General features: G+C 45.3%; 1 long non-coding RNA gene across 1 annotated transcript in view; it reads left to right on the top strand.

The window, feature by feature from the left end:
- Positions 1-3307: 3307 nt before the first annotated feature.
- Positions 3308-21328, top strand: part of LOC129035023 (uncharacterized) — a 38884-nt gene continuing 20863 nt past the window's right edge. Inside the window, exons 1-2 of the long non-coding RNA XR_008502072.1 lie at positions 3308-3554; positions 17648-17741. This is a non-coding gene — a long non-coding RNA (uncharacterized LOC129035023). The remainder of the gene's footprint in view (positions 3555-17647; positions 17742-21328) is intronic.

Below are 21328 nucleotides of genomic sequence, written 5' to 3'. Positions count from 1 at the left end.
AAGCGAGATGTTGTCCAGGCTGGAGTGCAGTGGTACCATCATGGCTCACTGTAATCTCAAACTCCTGGGCTTAAGCAATCCTCACACCTCTGCCTCCCAAGTAGCTGGGACCACAGGCACATGCCACCACGCCTTGCTCCTGGTTTGTTTTTCTTCTTCCAAAAGTTCTGTATTATTCTAGGTCATCTCTATTGTGTAGACCCAGAGACCCACCCTGTCCTAGCTCATCATTTGTTCATTTATTCAACATTCACTGGACACCTACTATGAGCCCAACACCCTAGGCAATGAGGCTACAGGAGTGAATAAGTCAGACCCAATCTCTGCCCTTCAGGGCTACAGTCTAGAAAGAGAAACAGACGATTAAACAAGCAAGTGCATTATGATGTCCTGTGGCCTCAGAGAGGAAACTGTGTGTAGAGGAAACCCCAGGGCAGGCAAAGCAACTTCTTGTCTTGAGGAAGTCATGGGGGCTTCCTGGAGAAAGTGGCCCCTAAGCTGAGGCTTGACAGGGAGTTGGGGTTACTCAAGGAGGAGGCAGAAGTGTGTTGGAGGCAATGGAAGCCACACAACTGAGCAAAGGCCAGGCCAGGTCAAGTTCCCTGGAGCAATCGGATTAAAATGAGACGCAATCCAGGGTCCAAAAATGCCCCAGTGGGAGACGGGACAGCACGCGCTCCCAAGTTCCTGTCTTACTCATAAAATTTTTTATTCTAAATGAAGCTTAGAATCTAGTCAGTCCACCTCAGAGCAGACCTACATTTCTATCCTGAGCCCAGAGAATCTTTTGACTGGAAACCAAAGCAAATCGACAGCAGCCCATTCATGGGACCCCAGTCGACCACATCCACAGCAGAGAAAGGGGGGCTGCGGCCCACAGACTTGGGGCTATGCCTGCTGCTAGCACAAGAGAAAACACACCAGGGGCTGGAGACCCCAGGGGTCCCCCAGAAGAGGGGTGATGGTGTATTTCCCTAAGAGTTTTTTCTCCACCAAATTTCCTGGATGTATATCTGGGGTTGATTCCACACATCTCACCAGGCCAGAATGGGAGACGCAAGATCTGACCTTTATGTGTCAAAGGATCTATGTAGCAATGAGGTTCAGCTTCTGCTCTGCATGGCTTTAGGGATTGCCAGCATGTGCTCCCCTTTTTCCTCCCATCACAGTGAGCTACAATTATGTTTAGTGCAAGCCAAAAAAATTGCATTCCAGCCTGGGCCACAGAGTGAGACCCTGTCTTCAAAACAAACAACCAAACAAAAAATAGAGAGAGAGACAGGGTCTTACTACGTTGGCCAGGCTGGTCTAGAAGTCCTAAGCTTGTGCCTTGACCTCTCAAAGTGTTGGGATTACAGGCGTGAGCCACTATGCCTGGCCCCGTCTCTATTTAAAGACAAAAAAAAAAAAAGAAGAGTGAAGCAGGCTGGGTCTGCATTAGAAACTGAAGTTCATACCATAGGTTAGTGAGGTGAAGACAGACCAGGTTCCACCCTAGGCTATAGGCCACAGAACTCAACTTACGTCCAATAAATGATCACTGTGTGCCAGGTAGTTACTATCATTATTATTCCCTTTTACAGACGAGGAAACAAAGGCCCAGAGAGGTCAAGTGACTTGCCCAAAGTCTCACAGCTAGGAAATGTAGAAGCTGAGATATGGATTCTGGTAATCTGCTACTAGAAGTGAAGGGTTAGAGGTCAGAACTGCATCTGTTTAAGTCCAGCTGGGAAATCTGATACACATACCTGGTAAGTGGGTTTTAAGGATGGCATGCATCTTAAATAGCCCTTCATGGCTGCTCTTCAGGCAGCTGAGGCTCTGAAGAAAACTTAACAGCTGGAATTGCAAATGTTTGTTGAAGGAATTAATGACTGAACCAGGGTTATTTAGGGCCTCATCTTCCTTTCCGCCTTCTTCCCTTGGCTTCTCTCTTAAAGGATTTTATCCTCCAAGACACTTCTTACCTCACTTGTCCACTTTCATAGCCAGTTCTTCCCCTCTCTGACCTCTCCCATAATTCCCAGCCTCACTGGGACTCTGGGTTAAAGTTGTGGCTCTGCCACTCACTAGTTCTGTGACTTGGTGCAGTTTCTTTTCCTTTTTTTTTTTTTTGAGATGGAGTTTTGCTTTTGTTGCCCAGGCTAGAGTGCAATGGCGCAATCTCGGCTCACTACAACCTCCACCTCCCAGGTACAAGCAATTCTTCTGACTCAGCCTCCCAAGTAGATGGGATTACAGGTGTTTGCCACAACGCCTGGCTAATTTTTTTTTTTTTTTTTTTTTTTTTGAGACAGAGTCTCGCTCTGTCACCCAGGCTGGAGTGCAATGGCACGATCTTGGCTCACTGCAACCTCTGCCTCCTGGATTCAAGTGATTCTCCTGCCGCAGCCTCCTGAGTAGCTGGGATTACAGGTGCCCGCCACCATGCCCAGCTAATTTTTGTATTTTTAGTAGAGACAGGGTTTCACCATGTTGATCAGAATGGTCTCGAACTCTTGACCTCAGGTGATCCACCTGCCTTGGCCTCCCAAAGTGCTGGGATTACAGGCATGAGCCACCATGCCCACCCAGAGCTGGTGTAGTTTCTTAACTCCTCTGAGTCTCTACTTTCTGGACTGCTAAAAAGAAGTCGATGGCCCTACCCTCTTAGACCAGTGGATCAAATAGAATAACGCAGAACATCGCTTGACAGCATGACTGTGCCCAGCTCATAGGAGGTATTTGCTCCCCTCCTCTTTAGCTTTCAAGCATAATAAACCTTTGGACTTTCCCTCTATCACTCCATCCATTCAAAGATAATTTCTTGTTTCAATATATCCTGAAGGCGCATGTTTCTTTGGTCTCGGCTGAGAACTAATTTTTTTTTGTTTGTTTTTTTTGAGACAGAGTCTCGCTCTGTCGCCCAGGCTGGAGTGTAGTGGTGCGATCTTGGCTCACTGCAACCTCTGCCTCCCGGGTTCAAGCAATTCTCCTGCCTCAGCCTCCTAAGTAGCTGGGATTACAGGCAAGTGCCACCACACCCAGCTAATTTTTGTATTTTTAGTAGAGATGGGATTTCACCATGTTGGCCAGGCTGGTCTGGAACTCCCTACCTCATGATCCACCCACCTCAGCTTCCCAAAGTGCTGGGATTACAGGCATGAGCCACCACTCCCGGCCTGGCTAAGAACCAATTCTAAGCCACCACACAGAGTTGCAAAACCATAAAACAATTAGCAATAACTCTGCTATCAAACAGTTAATTACCAGGGAGTGTAAATATGTGCTTGAGACTCCAACTTACAGACTAATAGGAGTTTTGAAGCTTGCTGTTTTTTGAAGGCTTATACAAAATAGTTTCCTGCAAACTCAAGTGGCTGGGAAGCCCAGCTGAAGGTTACTTCTACCCCAAGGCCATGTCAGCAGAAAGTGGCCAACAAGACTTGGGCCTGAAAAAGCTCAGACTGAATTTTAGGAGTGACATCTGAAACTGCTGGTTTCTCACAAGGAATAAAAGCTGTCTGGGAAACTGGAGAGGCAGCTTGCTGTCTGGGGCAGGGACTTGCAAATGGGTAAGTAGATATCTGAGGACATTAAGAGCCCAGTGTCAGCCAGGTGCGGTGGGTCACTCCTGTAATCCCAGCACTTTGGGAGGCCAAGGTAGGCAGATCACTTGAGGTCAGGAATTCAAGACTAGCTTGGCCAACCTGGTGAAACCCTGTCTCTACTAAAAACATAAAAAGATTAGCTGGGTGTGGTGGTGGCACGTGACTATAGTCCCAGCTTTTTGAGAGGCTCAGGCAGGAGAATTGCTTGAACCCAGGAGGGGGATGCAATGAGCCAAGATTGTGTCACTGCACTCCAGCCTAGGTGATAGAGTGATACTCTGTCTCAAAAAAAAAAAAAAAAAAGAGTGAGTACAATATTGATTGGGGTGGTCTTCAGGCATGGAGCTCAGATGTTGTTTTTCAAACTGTGGCCCAACACATGACCACAGTAGAAGTCAACAAGTCTGAGTTCTTGGAACTGTCTTAAGATGCTGACTGGTTGGACTGCAGGGCCTTTGGTTCTTCATTTCTCTGCCAACTAAGATTTTCCAGATCAGCAGTAGGAATACTGGAAGCACCCTCTTTCCTGCTTTGACTGAAATAAGTCACCAAGGAATCTTTGGATTTCCCCAACATGAAACATTTTAATCAAACCTGAAGAGAAATTGAGATGTTTGAGAGATTAAAAGAGGACTTAAGATGTCTTGGTTCCGTTCAATTTCTCTTAAGGGTCAACTCTTAATCGTAAAGCAAATATGTTGGTATTTTGTAATATATTAGTCTTACGTAATTTGTCCAGACTTCCAACCTTTAAGAAGGATTGAATATAAGTTAAATGGTTTCTATTTACTCTAACTCAATAATACAGAGTTTGACTAGAAAGTAATCAAAGTGACTTTTAGAATAAACACTCCAGGCTGGGCACGGTGGCTCACGCCTGTAATCCCAGCACTTTGGGAGGCTGAAGCAGGCAGATCACCTGAGGTCAGGAGTTTGAGATCAGCCTGGCCAACATGGTGAGACCCCGTCTCTACTAAAAATACAAAAATTAGCCAGATGTGGTGGCACTTGCCTGTAATCCCAGCTACTTGGGAGGCTGAGGCAGGGGAATCGCTTGAACCCAGGAGATGGAGGTTGCAGTGAGCCGAGATGGTGCCACACTCCAACCTGGGTGACAGAGCAAGACTCCATCTCCAAAAAAAAAAGAATAAACACTTCAAAACTCTCATAATAGAGCAAGTAATGGCTTTGGAGTGGATACCTTCAGAGCCTATGTACCAATCTGGAAAGTTGTTATAGCTCAAAACACATTCTGCAGCCCCGTCCGTCAAGATTGCCTTCAAGGCTGATTTACAACACACAAGTGAAAATCTACTTTTGACTCCACATAGAGTATGTGGCTTGTCTACTCTATATTAATCCCCAGATTTGGCCACAGATGGTTTGTGTCTATTTCTAAAAATCAAATCTACCTCTAAAGGACAAAGATTTATCATTCCCCCAAAGACATAGGGAAATTTAAAAATGCAATGCAGGCTCTGAAGGTAATTCTCAAGCACCGTTGCTAAAGTGTGAATAATAGAAGAAGCATTGTTTGAAAGCCAAGGTTTCCCAGGTGGTGACTTTGAAGACCACATACCTCATTTGTATGCACTGGGTCACAAAATGCCAGACCTAGAAGAGGCCTTGAAGACAGGAGCAGGGACTAGGGGTACAGGATCCTTAGACTTTGTGTCCCAGGTCCCTCACTCTCCTCATCCTCATCCCAGCCTTGCATCAACATTTTCTAGCACACATTTAAGCTGCCTTCCTCCACCCCATCCCATTCATGGCTTTGTTAAGAGCATCAATCACGTTATTTTACATCACATCTCATGAATGTGGTTCTACACAATGATAGTAGGAGTTGAAAGAGAAAACCAGCTTGTGGCCGGGCACGGTGGCTCACGCCTGTAATCCCAGCACTTTGGGAGGCCGAGGCAGGTGGATCATGAGGTCAGGAGATCGAGACCATCCTGGCTAACACGGTGAAACCCCGTCTCCAGTAAAAATACAAAACATTAGCCGGGCCAGGTGGCAGGCGCCTGTAGTTCCAGCTACTCGGGAGGCTGAGGCAGGAGAATGGCGTGAACCCCAGGGGGCGGAGCCTGCAGCGAGCAGAGATCACGCCACTGCACTCCAGCCTGGGCGACAGCGAGACTCTGTCTCAAAAAAAAAAAAAAAAGAAAACCAGCTTGAGGCTTATGTTGGATTTAGTGTCTTCCACAGCCTAGTAAGATGCTCAATAATGTTGATAAAATGAACTGGACTTGAGATGTGATACTAGGAAATATATTCTAGCTATGGAATAGATCATCACTGTTATCAGTGCCAGTGTTCACCACTGCATTGCAGACTGTGGTGGGAATTACAAATGCCATGCTATTAAACCACCTCAGATAGATGTCTGTTGAATTTTTTTAAAGCTTCAACTATTTCTGGTATTGATTTTCCCGAATAAGGGGCTATTATCAAGAACTGTAAAGTACTCTGCTCAGTAGATGACCATTAAAATCCAATCCCTGCCAAGTCACAGAGAGAAGAGATGGGAAAATGTGCTTTGTCAGAGGCTGGTGGAAGTCAGCTGCAGGAAGAATTTGGGGGCAAACCTTAGGAAGAGCTCAAGTTATCAAAAGCAAAATTGCCAGCCTCATGCAACAGTGAATTGGCCATCCTAGAAGTATTCCAATAGAGGTCAGATGACCCCTTTTTGGGAGATCGTGTCTGTAGAGGGGCTTCTACAATAAGCTACAGAGCTCCTTGGTCCCCTTCAGAGGTTGAGTTTTTAGGATTCTATAACATGGATTACAAGATAAGGATCTATATAATACAGTCATCAACACATTCCTTGACTAAATCATTATCCTCTTTTATTCTGTTTTGATAGAACAATTTTTCTTTAGCTTCTTTCTTTCCTTCCTTCCTTTTTTTTTTTTTTTTTTTTTTGAGACAGGGTCTTGCTCTGTTGTCCAGGCTGGAGTGCAGTGGCACAATCTTGGTTCGCTGCAACCTCTGCCTCCCAGGTTCAAGCAATTCTCATGCCTCAGCCCCCCAAGTAGCTAAGACTGCAGACACGCACCACCACCCCCAGCTAATTTTTGAATATTTTGTAGAGATGGGGTTTCATCAATTGGCCAGGCTGGTCTCAAACTCCTGACCTCAGGTGATCTGCCTGCCTTGGCCTCCCAGAGTGTTGGAATTACAGGCATGAGCCACTGCACCCGGTAGCTTTTTTTTCAATCAAAACTCTAATCCTGTTCACTAAAAGGAATCTTTCTGATTAGCCAAGTAAGGTATTGACTTCATACCCACTTCCCAAGTCAATCAGAACAGTCTTTGCCTTTTCATCAGGATTTCTAAACAGCAATAGATATTTATAGGGAAGGAAATGAGCATCTTGTTAAATCTTCACAAATACTCTGATAAGCAAAAATTCAGGTCCATGTTATGCAAACAAGGAAACTGTGGGTGAGGGAGGTCTCAAGATCTCACAGCTAGCAAAAGCTAGAGTGGGCACTCCTGCGCAGGTTAGCATGGTTCCAGAACACATGCTGTTTCCGTTATACCAGGATGTCTCCTGTGTCCACATGTGTGTATAAACACTGCACTGAGTCATCCAATCCATGTATTGTTATTTCAGTTTTTATCGATGCATCGGCACTCTTCACAATATGATTCGTTTTTATTTTTTATTTTTTTGAGACAGAATTTTGCCCCTGTTGCCCAGGCTGGCATGCAATGGTGTGATCTCAGCCCACTGCAACCTCCTCTTCTCAGGTTCAAGTGAGTCTCCTGCCTCAGCCTCCTGAGTAGCTGGATTACAGGCATGCGCCACCACGCCCAGCTAATTTTTGTATTTTTAGTAGAGAAGGGGTTTCACCTTGTTGGTCAGGCTGATCTGAAACTGCTGACCTCATGTGATCCACCTGTCTCAGTCTCCCAAAGTGGTGGGATTATAGGCATGAGCCACTGAGCCCGGCACATGATATGATTCTATGCTAGCCATGAAAGGTCATCTAGTGGTAGCACTGTGCCGAGCACGGCCCTGGGAGCTTACTGTAACAAACTCGTGGTTCCCTAGCAGTAGGTACTGTTGTCATCTCCATTTCTGAGATTAAAAACTCAGGTTGGGCCAGGCGCAGTGGCTCACGCCTGTAATCCTAGCACTTTGGGAGGCCAAGGCAGGTGGATTGACTGAGCTCGGGAGTTTGACACCAGCCTGGGCAACACAGTGAAACCCCATCTCTATTAAAATATGAAAAATTAGCCGGGCTTGCCAGCATGTGCCTGTAATCCCAGCTGCTTGGGAGGCTGAGACAGGAGAATTGCTTGAACCTGGGAGGCGGAGGTTGCTGTGAGCTGAGATCGTGCCACTGCACTCCAGCCTGGGCGACAGAGCGAGATTCCATCTAAAAAAACAACAACAACAAAAAAAAAAAAACCTGAGGCTTAGGGAGCTTAGGTGACTTGTACAAGTCACATGGCTAGTAAGTAGTAAAAAGAGGGTTTGAGCCAGGTGCAATGGCTCACACCTGTAATCCCAACACTTTGGGAGACCATGGCGGGAGGCTGCTTGAGCTCAGGCTGTGTTAGTGCCACTGCACTCCAGGCTGGGTGACAGAGCAAGAGCCTGTCTCAAACAAAACAAAACAAAACAAAAAGAGGGTTTGAACCCAGACTTTCTGTCATCAGTATCCTTACCCTCCTTAACCACTAAACTATACTGCCTCTACCCTACTTGAGGAGGAAGAGTCACTTTACATTTTAATAAAGCATCCGCAGTATTAACATAGTGTCATATTCATAGCAGGAAATTAATAAATATGGTATTAATTGGTAACGGGGGAGACAATCATGGAAGGGAGGAAATAACTAATTACTAGGTGGGCAGGTAGTCAGAATGGTCTGGTGGACTGTCAGAGATCAAAGATGTTTGGCCGGGCATGGTGGCTCACACCTGTAATCCCAGCACTTTGGGAGGCCAAGGCAGGCGGATCACCTGAGGTCAGGAGTTCAAGACCAGCCTGGCCAACATAGTGAAACCCTGTCCTACTAAAAATACAAAAATTAACCAGGCGTGGTGGCGCACACCTGTAATCCCAGCTACTGGGGAGACTGAGGCAGGAGAATTGCTTGAACCTGGGAGGCCAAGGTTGCAGTGAGCCTACATCACACCCTTGTACTCCAGCCTGGGTGATAAGAGCCAAACGCCATTTCAAAACAAACAAACAAAAAACCAACTGCAGGGTCAAAAGCCTTTGAGAAAAAGCTGTGATTATCCAAATGCAGTGTTGCCTTCTCGTGCCAGAAAACTGAACTGAGGGGCTGGAAAGTGGGAAGAGCTCCTGGGCACCCTTTCAGATCTGAAAAACTGGCCCTGTCTGTTTGATCTAATGCCTTTGAAGGGTTAAATCAGCTCCTTTGGCTCTCCAAGCATTCATTCAACAACAATACAAAAATTTTTTTGAGATGAGGTCTTGCTCTGTCGTTCAGGCTGGAGTTTAGTGGCGCCGTCATGGCTCACCGCAGCCTCAACCTACTGGGCTCAAGTGATCCTCCCACCTCAGCCTCCCAAAGTGCTGGAATTACAGGCATGTGCCACCACATCCAGACATTCAACAAATATTTACTGAGAGATAACTCCATGCCAGGCACTGGGAACAAGCAAAGGCCCAAATACAGCCCCTGCCTCATGGAGCTTACATCAGAGGAGTCATGAGTAGAATATGATACTTCAGGTGAGGCTAATTGCTATGAAGGTAAACAAAACCATAGCAAGAGTAACAGGAGAGGAGTGCATTTTAAATAGAGCACTCAGGCCAGGTGCTGTGGCTCATGCCTGTAATCCTAGCACTTTAGGAGGTCAAGGCAGAGAGATCACTTGAGGTCACGAGACCAGCCTGGGCAACATGGCGAAATCATGCTGGCATGTGCCTGTTGTTCCAGCTACTAAAGAGGCTGAGGCAAGACAATCGCTTGAGGCCAGGAACAGTGGCTCACGCTTGTAATCCCAGCACTTTGGGAGGCCAAGGCAGGCAAATCACGAGATCAGAAGTTTGAGACCAGCATGGCCAACATGGTGAAACCCTGTCTCTACTAAAAATACAAAAATTAGTTGGGTGTGATGGCGCATGCCTGTAATCCCAGCTATTCAGGAGACTGAGGCAGGAGAATCACTTGAACCCAGGAGGTGGAGGATGCAGTGAGCCAAGATCGCGCCACTGCACCACTGCACTCCAGCCCAGATGACAGAGTGAGACTCCATCTCAAAAAAAAAAAAAAAGAGAGAGAGAGAGAAACACATCATTAGGCAATTTTGTTATTGTGTGATCATCCTAGAGTGTACTTTTACAAACCTAGATGGCGTAGCCTGCTACACATCTAGGATATATGACACAGCTACAAACCTGTACAGCTACAAACCTGTACAGCATGTAACTGTACTGAATACTGTAGGCAACTGTAACACAATAAGAAGTATTTATATATCTAAACATAGGCAATTGTAACACAATGGGAAGTATTTGTGTATCTAAACATAGAAAAGGTACCATGAAAATACAGTATTATAATCTTATGGGACCACAATCATATATGCAGTCCATTGTTGACCAAGATGTTGTTATGTAGCACATGACTGTATATATTTCACTTACTTGGAAAATTGTAATATATATGTTTTTTCACTTAACTTTAAACATATATCTTTTATATATACTTTTATTTGAAAAATATGTGTCTATTTCACTTACTTGAAAAGACATCAAATAAAGCAATTAAGAACTTAAGGCCAGGTGTGGTGGCTCATGCCTGTAATCCTAGCACTTGGGAGGCCGAGGCAGGTGGATCACCTGAGATCAGAAGTTCAAGACCAGCCTAGCCAACATAGTGAAATCCTGTTACTACTAAAAATACAAAAATTAGCCTGGCATGGTGGTGCACACCTGTAGTCTCAGCTACTTGGGAGGCTGAAGCAGGAGAATTGCTTGAACCCAGAAGGTGGAGGTTGCAGTGAGCCAAGATCACGCCACTGCACTCCAGCGTGGGCAACAGAGCGAGACTCAGTCTCAAAAAATAAATTAAAAAAAGAAAAGAATTTAGGCCGGGCCCGGTGGCTCACGCCTGTAATCCTAGCACTTTGGGAGGCCAAGATGGGCAGATCACGAGGTCAGGAGATTGAGACCATCCTGGCTAATGCGGTGAAACCCTGTCTCTACTAAAAATACAAAAAAAATTTAGCCAGGCATGGTGGCGGCCGCCTGTAGTCCTGGCTACTAGGGAGGCTGAGGGAGGAGAATGGCATGAGTGAACCCGGGAGTTGGAGCTTGCAGTGAGCCAAGATCGCGCCACCGCACTCCAGCCTGGGCAACAGAGCGAGACTCCATCTCAATAAATAAATAAATAAAATTTAAAAATAAAAGAATTTAAGAACTGGGTTCTTGAGTCAGGTGTCCAACCTTTGGCCTGAATCCTTCCTACTCTCTCTCTGTGTGGCTTAGGTAGAAACATATTCCTTTATTTTTATTTTTTCTTTTTTTTTTTTACCTGCCACCTATTCTTTGCAGAAACATATTCCTTTAACACTCCATTTTTGAGTTTGTAAAATAGAACTAACAAGAGTGCTGGTCGGGTGCAGTGGCTCATGCCTGTAATCCGAGCACTTTGGGAGGCCGAGGCAGGAGGATCACTTGAAGTCAACAGTTCGAGACCAGCCTGGCCAGCATGGCAAAACCCTGTCTCTACTAAAAATACAAAAATTAGCTGGGCGTGGTAGCAGGCACCTGTAATCCCAGCTACTCAGGAGGCTGAGGCAGAATCACTTGAATGTGGGAGGTGGAGACTGCAGTGAGCTGAAATCATGCCACTGTACTCTAGCCTGGGTGATAGAGCCAGACTCTGTCTTAAAAAAAAAAAAGTGCCTATGGAATGAGGTTGTAAGGTTGCTTGAGCATGCACAGAATAGCTGCTCAATAAATGGTAGCTACTACATTATTATCACTATTATTAATATTAAATACCTACTCTCTGTCCAACATTTTGCATGTATTCCCTCTATTCGTTACCAAGAACCATAGAAGGTAAATATTATTATCCTCAAATACAGATGGAAAAAAATCCATCAGCTGGAAAGGTTGAGGAACTTGCCCAAGGGGAAGGGACAGCTCTCAGGAAAATCTTTCAATGGTCCTAGGCTCCCATGACCACACCCACTATGACTTTGCCTTCTCCAGGGAGCATATGTAACAACCTGTGACTTCCATTGTCTTTTCTTGCCCGCACACAGGCTGCATTAAGACTCTCTCTTTGTTTAGAAATCACTCTCCTTGATTTGCACTCCGTATCAGGGTTCTTTCTCTGTTTAGAAATCACTCTGCTTTGATTTGTTTGTTTCTATTAAAGAACAGGAAATCCCTTGTCCTTGATGTCTGAATGACAGAAGAGTTGTGACTGCATGGCCCCACGGCACCACAATTTCTGCCCCATGATCCTAATAAAAGGAGTTGGGACCTCTGCCCTGTCAGAGCAGTAACCCATTGGGTCTTGGCAGGAGGGCCGGGCTCCACTCTGTCCTCATCCCAGACATTGAGATTAATGGAGGTGGAAGGTGCCTCAGTAGGAAGGATGAAAGCACAAAACTGCTATTTTGGTACGAGAAGGAATAAAAGACAAGGGAAACCCCTTTTCTTTATTTTTTGTTTTGTTTTGTTTTTTGAGACAGCATCTTGCTCTGTCACCTAGGCTGGAGTGCAGTGGCGTGATCTCGGCTTACTGCAGCCTCCACCTCCTGGGTTCAAGTGATTCTCCTGGCTCCGCCTCCTGAGTAGCTTGGATTACAGGCGCAGCCACCACTCCTGGCTAATGTTTGTATTTTAGAGGCAGGGTTTCACCATGTTGGCCAGGCTGGTGTCGAACTCCTGACTTCAAGTGATCCGCCCGCCTCAGCCTCCCAAAGTGCTGGGATTATAGGGGTGGGCCACCACGCCCGGCGGGAAACCCATTCTCTATCCTTTGGGGCCATCTCCTTGAAACGAAAGGAATTAAAGAAGGGTGTGGCCCCAAGGGGAGAGAACCCCAGTTTGACAGAGCCTGGAGTGTCAAGGCTCCACCATTATGACACATGGAGTCAGGACACCAGGTCAGGGTTCTTGGGCCTCTTAGCACCACACTTCACTGCCACTTAATCTTGAGATTCTGGAATAGTCTCCTGTAAAAGATGAGCCACGTTCAAACAACAATTTGAACCCAACCCAAACTCTTGTATACTCTTAACTACTACAAGATCAGTAACTTTCACAATTCTCTCATTCTAAACATGAAACAATTTCCTCACTGGACAAAGAGCCATTCATCTGTTCCTTCATTCACTCAATAAATATGCATAAGATCATATGATGTGCCAGGCACGGTTCTCAGTGTGGGGACTATAGCAGTGGACACCACAGACAGAAATCCCTGCCCCATAGGGCCCATGTGCCATCAGGACTAGACCAACAATAATAAAAACACAAATAAGTAAGTTATATTGGATATGGGAGATAACAAGAGGTAAGAATTGAAAAGGCGAGAGAGAGAAAATAGGTGGAGTGAAGCCAGGCATGGTGGCACATGCCCGTTGTCCCAGCTACTACTAGAAAGGCTGAGGTGGGAGAATTGCTGGAGGCCAGGAGTTCAAGACAAGCCTAGGCAAGTAGCAAGATCCCGTCTCTATTTTTTTTTTTTTTTTTTTTTTTTTTTGAGAAAGAGTCTAGCTCTATAGCCCAGGCTGTTGTAAAGTGGTGTGATCTCGGCTCACTGCAACCTCCGCCCCCCGGATTCAAGTGATTCTCCTGCCTCAGCCTCCTGAGTAGCTGGGATTACAGGTGTGCACCACCACGCCCGGCTAATTTTTGTATTTTTAGTAGAGATGGGGTTTCGGCAGTTGGCCAGGCTGGTCTTGAACTCCTAACCTCAGGTGATCCACCCACCTCGGCCTCCCAAAGTGCTAGGATTATAGACGTGAGCCACCACGCCCGGTCCCCTGTCTCTATTTTTTAGAATATGGGGGATGAAAGGGATTGAGGATACAGGTAGGGAGTGGTAGTTGATGTTTTCAGGAGGAAAATTGGGATTGGCCACTTGGGGAGGGAACATTTAGATCTGGAGACTGTAAGGGAGTTAGCCATGTGCACACCAGGCAAAAGAACTCAAGTAGGCTTACGAAAAATGGGTGTGTGACTCACGTTTTGTAAGTCTGATCCTACTTTTCCACCATGTTACATAGTAACTGAAGATATATATTCCCAAAGAGGGAGAAATGATTCAAAGAGTAATAAAACAGAAATCATCATTGATGCAGGGAATATGGGAACATATGTTTTAAAGCTAAGTGACAGCATTTAACTAAAATCTAAACCATAATTCTTAATCAGTCCCTCCTGGAAATGCCTTGCTAAAGAGATTTGCACACAGTAGCAACTGAGGAGGCATTCAAAGTTAAATGCTCTTCTTGCAGAAGAACTTGGGGCTTGCTTTTCTTTTGCAAAAGGAACTTTTCAGAAGTGTCTTGCAGGTGCCTCCCTCTGCCAAACACTGAAAAGGACACAACCTCTCACCCGTGGTTCCCCTGGCTAAGTCTAAACCGTGGGCATACAGTCAGGCAAATCCAAACTGAGGAACACTGTGAAAAACAATTGGCCTGAACTCTTCAAAAATGTTAATCTCATAAAAGATATAGCTAGATGGATAGATAGATAGATAGATAGATAGATAGATAGATAGATAGATAGGCTGGGAGAACTGTTCAAGAATAAAGGAAGCTAAAATGACATAACAACAAAATACAAGGCCTGATCCTTCATTGGATATGCTGAATTAATGTCTTTCTTGAAAAACCTAAACAGCTATAAAAGACATCATTGGGACAACTGGAGAAAAGTGATTACGGGGCCGGGTGCGGTGGCTTACGCCTGTAATCCCAGCACTTTGGGAGGCCGAGGCGGGTGGATCACGAGGTCAGGAGATCGAGACCAACCTGGCTAACACGGTGAAACCTTGTCTCTACTGAAAATACAAAGAATTAGCTGGGCGTGGTGGCAGGCGCCTGTAGTCCCAGCTACTCGGGAGGCTGAGGCAGGAGAATGGCATGAACCCGGGAGGCGGAGCTTGCAGTGAGCTGAGATAGTGCCACTGCACTCCAGCCTGGGTGACAGAGCGAGACTCTGTCTCAAAAAAAAAGAAAGAAAAGAAAAGTGATTATGGATTATATGTTATTTTTTTTTACTTATTTATTTATTTTTTGAGACAGAGTCTCGCTCTGTCTCCAAGCTGGAGTGCAGAGGCATGATCTCAGCTCACTGCAGTCGCCACCTCCCAGGTTTAAGCGATCTCGAGCCCCAGCCTCCCGAGTAGTTGGAATTACAGGAGCTCGCGACCATGCCAGGCTAAATTTTGTTTTTTTAGTAGAGACAGCATTTCACCATGTTGGCCAGGGTGTCTTGAACTCCTGACCTCAAGGGATCCGCCCACCTTGGCTTCCCAAAGTGCCACTATATGTTAAATAATAGCATCTAATGATTACTAAATTTACTGAGTAACAATTTTATTGTGTTTCTGAGGGAGAATGCCTCTGTTGTTAGGACATGCATGCTGAAGTGTTTAGGGAGATAGTCTTATGATTTCTGCAGGTAACGCTCAAAAGATTTAGCAAAACCAAACAAACATAAATAAACAAGAGTGTATACACATACAAAGACAGAGAGAGAAGAAATGTGGCAAAAATGTTAACTGTTGGTAAATTTAGGAGAAGGGTATAGAGGCATTCATTGTCCTATTCTTGCAATTTATTTGAAAATGTAAACTTCTCATTTAAATTTTTTGAGACAGGATCTCTCTGTTGCCTATGGCTGAAGTGCAGCGGCACTATCATAACTCACTGCAGCCTCAAACTCCTGGGCTCAAGCCATCCTCCTGCCTCAGCCTCTTGAGTAGCTGGGACCAAAGGCTTATGCCATTTTTCTTTTAAAGTTGGGGAGAAAGAATCCTTCAACCAGTCTTCACTCTGTCTAGACTTCCTTGCAGTGGTTTTTCTCAATGTATGACTTTATTGCTGCCTTATATCCATTCTTTTTTTTCTTTTTGAGATGGAGTTTTACTCTGTCACCCAGGCTGGAGTGCAATGGCATAATCTCAGCTCACTACAACTTCTGCCTCCCAGGTTCTAGCGATTCTCCCACCTCAGCCTCCTGAGTAGCTGGGATCATAGGCACACACCACCATACTTGGCTAATTTTTGTATTTTTTATTAGAGATGGGGTTTCACCATATTGGCCAGGCTGGTCTTGAACTCCTGACCTCAAGTGAACCGCTTGTCTTGGCCTTCCAAAGTGCTAGGATTACAGGCGTGAGTCACCGCCGCACCTGGCCTGCCTTATATCCTTTTTGCAATAAGGAGTGTGGGGTGTAAATAATTTAAAAATAGCAGCTTCTTTCCAGACATTTTAATTTTCATTTTAATTTATTCTATTTTGTTTTATTTTATTTTATTTGGTATTGCCAGACATTTTTAGTAGGGAACATGTGATTAAAAAAAAAATATATAGCCGCCTTGCCATTTAAAAGTAAAAATACCTACTGTAAAAAAGACACAGCTACAGGACAGGCACAGTGGCTAATGCCTGTAATCCCAGCACTTTGGGAGGCTGAGGCGGGTAGATCACTTGAAGTCAGGAGTTCAAGACCAGCCTGGCCAACATGGCGAAACCCCGTCTCTACTAAAAATACAAAATTAGCTGGGCATGATGGCACATGCCTGTAATCCCACCTACTCACGAGGCTGAGGCAGGAGAATCGCTTGAACCCGGGAGGTGGAGGCTGCAGTGAGCCAAAACCATGCCGCTTCATCCAGCCTGGGCAACAGACTGAGATTCTGCCAAAAAAAAAAAAAAAAGATACAACTACAGAGGCAAAAATCAGGACAGTGGCTGCCAAGGATTGGGATGAGGAAGAGATTGACTACAAAGGGGCATGAGGGAACTTTAGGGGGAATGATGAAATATTATCTATGTAGCATCTATCGTAATTGTGGTGATAGTGGTACAGCTTACATTTGTTAAAACTTTAGATGTGTATACCTAAGAAATGCAAATTTTACTGTGACAAATTATCTCAGTAAACCCGACTTAAACACACACACACACAACAACAACAACAACAACAACAACTATTTTTCAACAAGTTGAGATGAGTCTGTATTAGAAACTTGTTCTAGGCCGGGTACAGTGGCTCACACTCGTAATCCCAGAACTTTGGGAGATGGAGGTGCGAGCATTGCTTGAGGCTAGGAGTTGGAGACCAGCCTGGGAAACATAGTGAGACCCCATCTCTAAAAAAATTAAGAAATTAGCCAGGCATGGTTCTAGCTATTCAGGAGGCTGGGATAGCTTGAATCCAAGGAGTCTAAGGCTACAGTGAGCTGTGATTGTGCCACTGCACTCCAGCCTGGGTAACAGAGTGAGATTCCGTTGCTTAAGGAAAAAACAGAAAACAAACAAACAAAAACAAACAAAAAAACATGTTCTAAACGAAGCCTTAGAATTGGTACTCTCCTTAAAAGGCAGAGGAGAGAAGATAGAAGTTTCTAACAGCAAAAGCATTTTCTGAATGTTTGAAAAATGCACACAGCATAAGCGGTTCATTGTCTGGGGTTGTTTGGAAGTCTAAATTAATAGATTAAATCTCAACTCTGCAGCAGGCAGGAGGCACTTTCAGGTCCCTATCGTAACTTCAACTGGACTCCATTGGTCAGGTTAAGACCCTTTAGGGATCTGCTGTATGGAAGAAAAGGAAGAGTTTTATTTACCAAATCAATATGTTGGTATGCAAATGAGGGCCGCTGGGGTGGTGAAAAACAGATTACTCTCAGAAAGATCAAAAACTTCATCTGCAACACCTTTTGGACCATTAGGCATTGCACACTTATAGAACAGACTGGATTCAAGTCCACCCCTCCTCCCCCAGGGCTAGGCACGTAGAATACTCAAGCCAGTAACTTATGGGCAATGCCTTTGTTCAAAGCCGGAACATTTGGTTCTACGTTGCAGGAACGGTGAAGAGAGACAGCATCTCCTTCCTCCGAAGATTCTGTTCAGGATGGATAAAGGTTCAGCATCCTCCATGGATGGGGCAGCTTAGCAGGTGAGTTCCTGACATTTCTGAGTAGACGTGGGACTCCTCCATCCTCCAGTCCTCTACAGAAACTGCACACCAACTTCACTGGTCAGAGAGGCAGGCACCACAACCCACCCCTTTGCATCCAGGTGACAAACGGCCAGCACTTCTTATAGGTGGGTTGAAGTGTTTCCAATAGTGTGGAAGGTGAACAGCACCAAGGATTAGTGTCTAGGCTCCGGACTCAGTGTCTGGATTTGATTCCACCATCTTGGGCCCTTAAGCAAGCCAGTATCCCTACACTTGCCTGCATTTTGCCATCTGTAAAACGGCAATGATAATACTGAGAGCAAATGCTTGCATGTATCCTCTTCCTATCAGACACGGTTCTGAGCACTTCACACATAGCAGCCAGAGAATCCTCACACAGCAGTAGTTGAAGTCAGTAGTATTCTTCTCCTCCTCCCCTCCTCTCAGTGAGGAATAAATAAATTCATACCATGAAGGGCTTGGAAATAGTTCAGGGCCCAAAACACTCAATAAGTTTCAGCTATTATTACTTGAGATGGTTTCAGAGGTCACATGGATAAGCATTTTTAGGTTCAGAGATGTGCATTTATAAAAATAAATGCAGGCCAGGCATGGTGGCTCATGCCTATAATCCCAGCATTTTGGAAGGCCGAGGTGGGCAGATCACCTGAGGTCGGTGAGGAGTTCAAGACCAGCCTGGCCAATGCGGCAAAACCCCGTCTCTGCTAAAAATACAAAAAATTAGCCAGGTGTGGTGGGCACACCTGTAATTCCAGCTACTTGGGAGGCTGAGGCATGAGAATCGCTTGAACCTGGGAGACCAAGGTTGCGGTGAGCCGAGATCCTGCAACTGTGTTCCAGCCTGGGCGACAGAGCAAGACTCCGTCTCAAAAAAGAAAAAATTAAAATAAAATAAAGAGAGTCAGCAAAGATTACAAAGGTGGAATGCAAATGCCCAAACATGGAAAATACTGCTCTAGACCCAAAACAGCCAAAATAGTGCCTGCTTTTATTTACGTATTTATTATTTATTTATTTATTTTAGAGACAGGGTATCTCTCTGTTACCCAGGCTGGAGGGCAGTGGTGCCAATGATAGTTCACTGCAGCCTCAATTCCTGGGCTCAAGTGATCCTCCCACCTTGGGCTCCCAAAATACTGGAATTACAAGTGTGAGCAGCCAACCTGCCCAGCCAGTGCTTGCTTTAGTGGCTGTCTTCCCTCCTCTCCTCCCTTACAAATGTCCACCTCTCTGTGGTCCAGCAGGCACGAAAGAAGTCAACTGAGTTTCTTCTAGAGAAATTATAGAAAGGAAGGAAGAAAGAAAGAAAGAAAGAAAAAAAAAAAAAAAGAGAGGCAGGGCGTGGTGGCTCACACCTATAATCCCAGCACTTTGGAAGGCCAAGGTGGGTGGACGGGTGGATCACTTGAGGCCAGGAATTTGAGAGACCAGCCTGGCCAATATGGTGAAACCCTGTCTCTACAAAAAATACAAAAATTAGCACAGCGTGGTGGCACACACCTATAGTCCCAGCTACTTGGGAGGCTGAGGCAGGAGAATTGTTTCAACCTGGGAAGCGGAGGTTGCAGTAAGCTGAGATCACACCATGGCACTTCAATCTGGACAACAGAGCAAGATACTGTCTCAAATAAATAAATAATAAATTAATAAGAGGAAGGAAGGAAGGAAAGAAAGAAAGAAGGAAAGAAAGAAAGAGAGAGAAAAAAAAGAAAGGAAAGAAAGAAAGAAAAGAAAGAAAGAAAGAAAGAAAAAGAGAAAGAAAAGAAAGAAAGAAAGAAAGAAAAAGAGAAAGAAAAGAAAGAAAGGAAAGAAAGAAAGAAAGAAAGAAAGAAAAGTTGACTGAGACATGGCCCATTCCCTCCCTGGAACCAGCCTCCTCTTTCCAGCTCAAGGGTCAAGACGGTGTCCCCAGGAAGAAGCAAAGGCTGTGTTTTCCACACTCTTATCTAGAGGTGGGCTGGCAGAAGCTCCTCCCAGACCGCATCCATCAGACAGGCAGACAATAACTGTTTGGGTGAGGAACAAAGGGAGGAGACACCAACTGTCCCCACTGATGACAGAAGATGTGGCAGCCTGAAGCCCTAATATTGGCTCTGGCCCTTTAAAATCCCTCCCCACTTAACTGTAACACCCCCCTTCTCCAGGAAATTGGCAAGGACCCTTGTGCTGTTGGCCAGGGCTCTTGGAGACAGCCAGGACGGGGTTGGCAGGACTGCCTACACTGCTTTGAAAATATTTAACAATAGGTAACTTTGGCATTTCGAGAAGCTCTTGGATCACAGGAGTTGTGGAGGCCCTGGGAGAGGTACAAAAGGCATGGTGAAGAGTTTTGTTTTGCCCAGAAGGAAAACATGTGGATGTCTCAGTCAGCTCAGACTTCTATTCGGCTGACGGGGAAGTCAGGGAGAGCTTCTGAGCGTTCACAGAATGCCGCCTCTACCTTGTAGCTGCCACGCGGAATCGTTCAATCTCTCATCTGACATCACCTTCACAGATTCAGTTTCATTTGCAAGGAAAACACTGACAAAAAAAAAAAACAAAAAAAAACAGAAGTAACTTTCCTTTAAAGGGCTCCAAACCTCCTTCTACCAAAAACTAGAATCGGTCTCTCTGGTTTACTGTCCCCCCTCCACCCAAGCTTTGTCCCCCTCTCCCAGACATTCACATGCTTTCCCTGAGGTCAGGAGTGATCCTCCCACTTCAGCTTCCTGAGTAGCTGGGACTACAGGCGATGCCACCATGCCTGGCTAATTTTTTAAAATTTTTTGTAGAGATGAGGTTTCATCATATAGCCCAGGCTGGTCTTGAACTCCTGAGCTCAAGTGACCTGCCTGCCTCTGACTCCTAAAGGCTTGGGATTACAGGCGTTAGCCACCACACACGGCCTAGTTTTATTATTTCATTTTTTTTTTTTTTTAAGAATAGGGATTTGCTGTGTTGCCCAACCTGGTCTCTAACTCCTGGCTTCAAGTGATTTTTCTGCCTTGGCCTTCCAAAGTGCTAGGATTATAGGCATGAGCCACCACACCTGGCCCCAGTTAAGTTTGAATCTCACATACACAGGAAATGATATTTCATTTTATTTTATTTTTAATTTGTTTTATTTTGAGACAGTCTCACTCTGTCGCCCAAGCTGGAGTGCAATGGCGCAGTCTTGGCTCACTGGATTCAAGCAATTCACCTCCGCCTCCTGGATTCAACCTCCAGGATTGCAACCACCGCCTCCTGGATTCAACCTCCAGGATTGCAACCACCGCCTCCTGGATTCAACCTCGAGGATTGCAACCTCGGCCCCCTGGATTCAAGCAATTCACCTGCCTCAGTCTCCGGAGTACCTGGGACTACGGGCATGCTCCACCAACCCTGGCTAATTTTTGTATTTTTTGTAGAGACAGGGTTTTACCACGTTGGCCAGGCTGGTCTTGAATTCCTGACCTCAAGTGATCCACCCACCTCAGTCTGCCAAAGTGCTGGGAGTACAGGTGTGAGCTACCGCTCCCAGCTAAGGAATGACATTTTAGTATAAACATGTACATCCATTCAAGGGAATAAAAGTCAGGTTA

Source organism: Pongo pygmaeus, chromosome 3 (genome assembly GCF_028885625.2).
Source record: "Pongo pygmaeus isolate AG05252 chromosome 3, NHGRI_mPonPyg2-v2.0_pri, whole genome shotgun sequence".
Lineage (NCBI taxonomy): Eukaryota > Metazoa > Chordata > Mammalia > Primates > Hominidae > Pongo > Pongo pygmaeus.
Note: the sequence above shows the minus strand (reverse complement) of the source record. Positions and strands in the feature narration are given on the sequence as shown.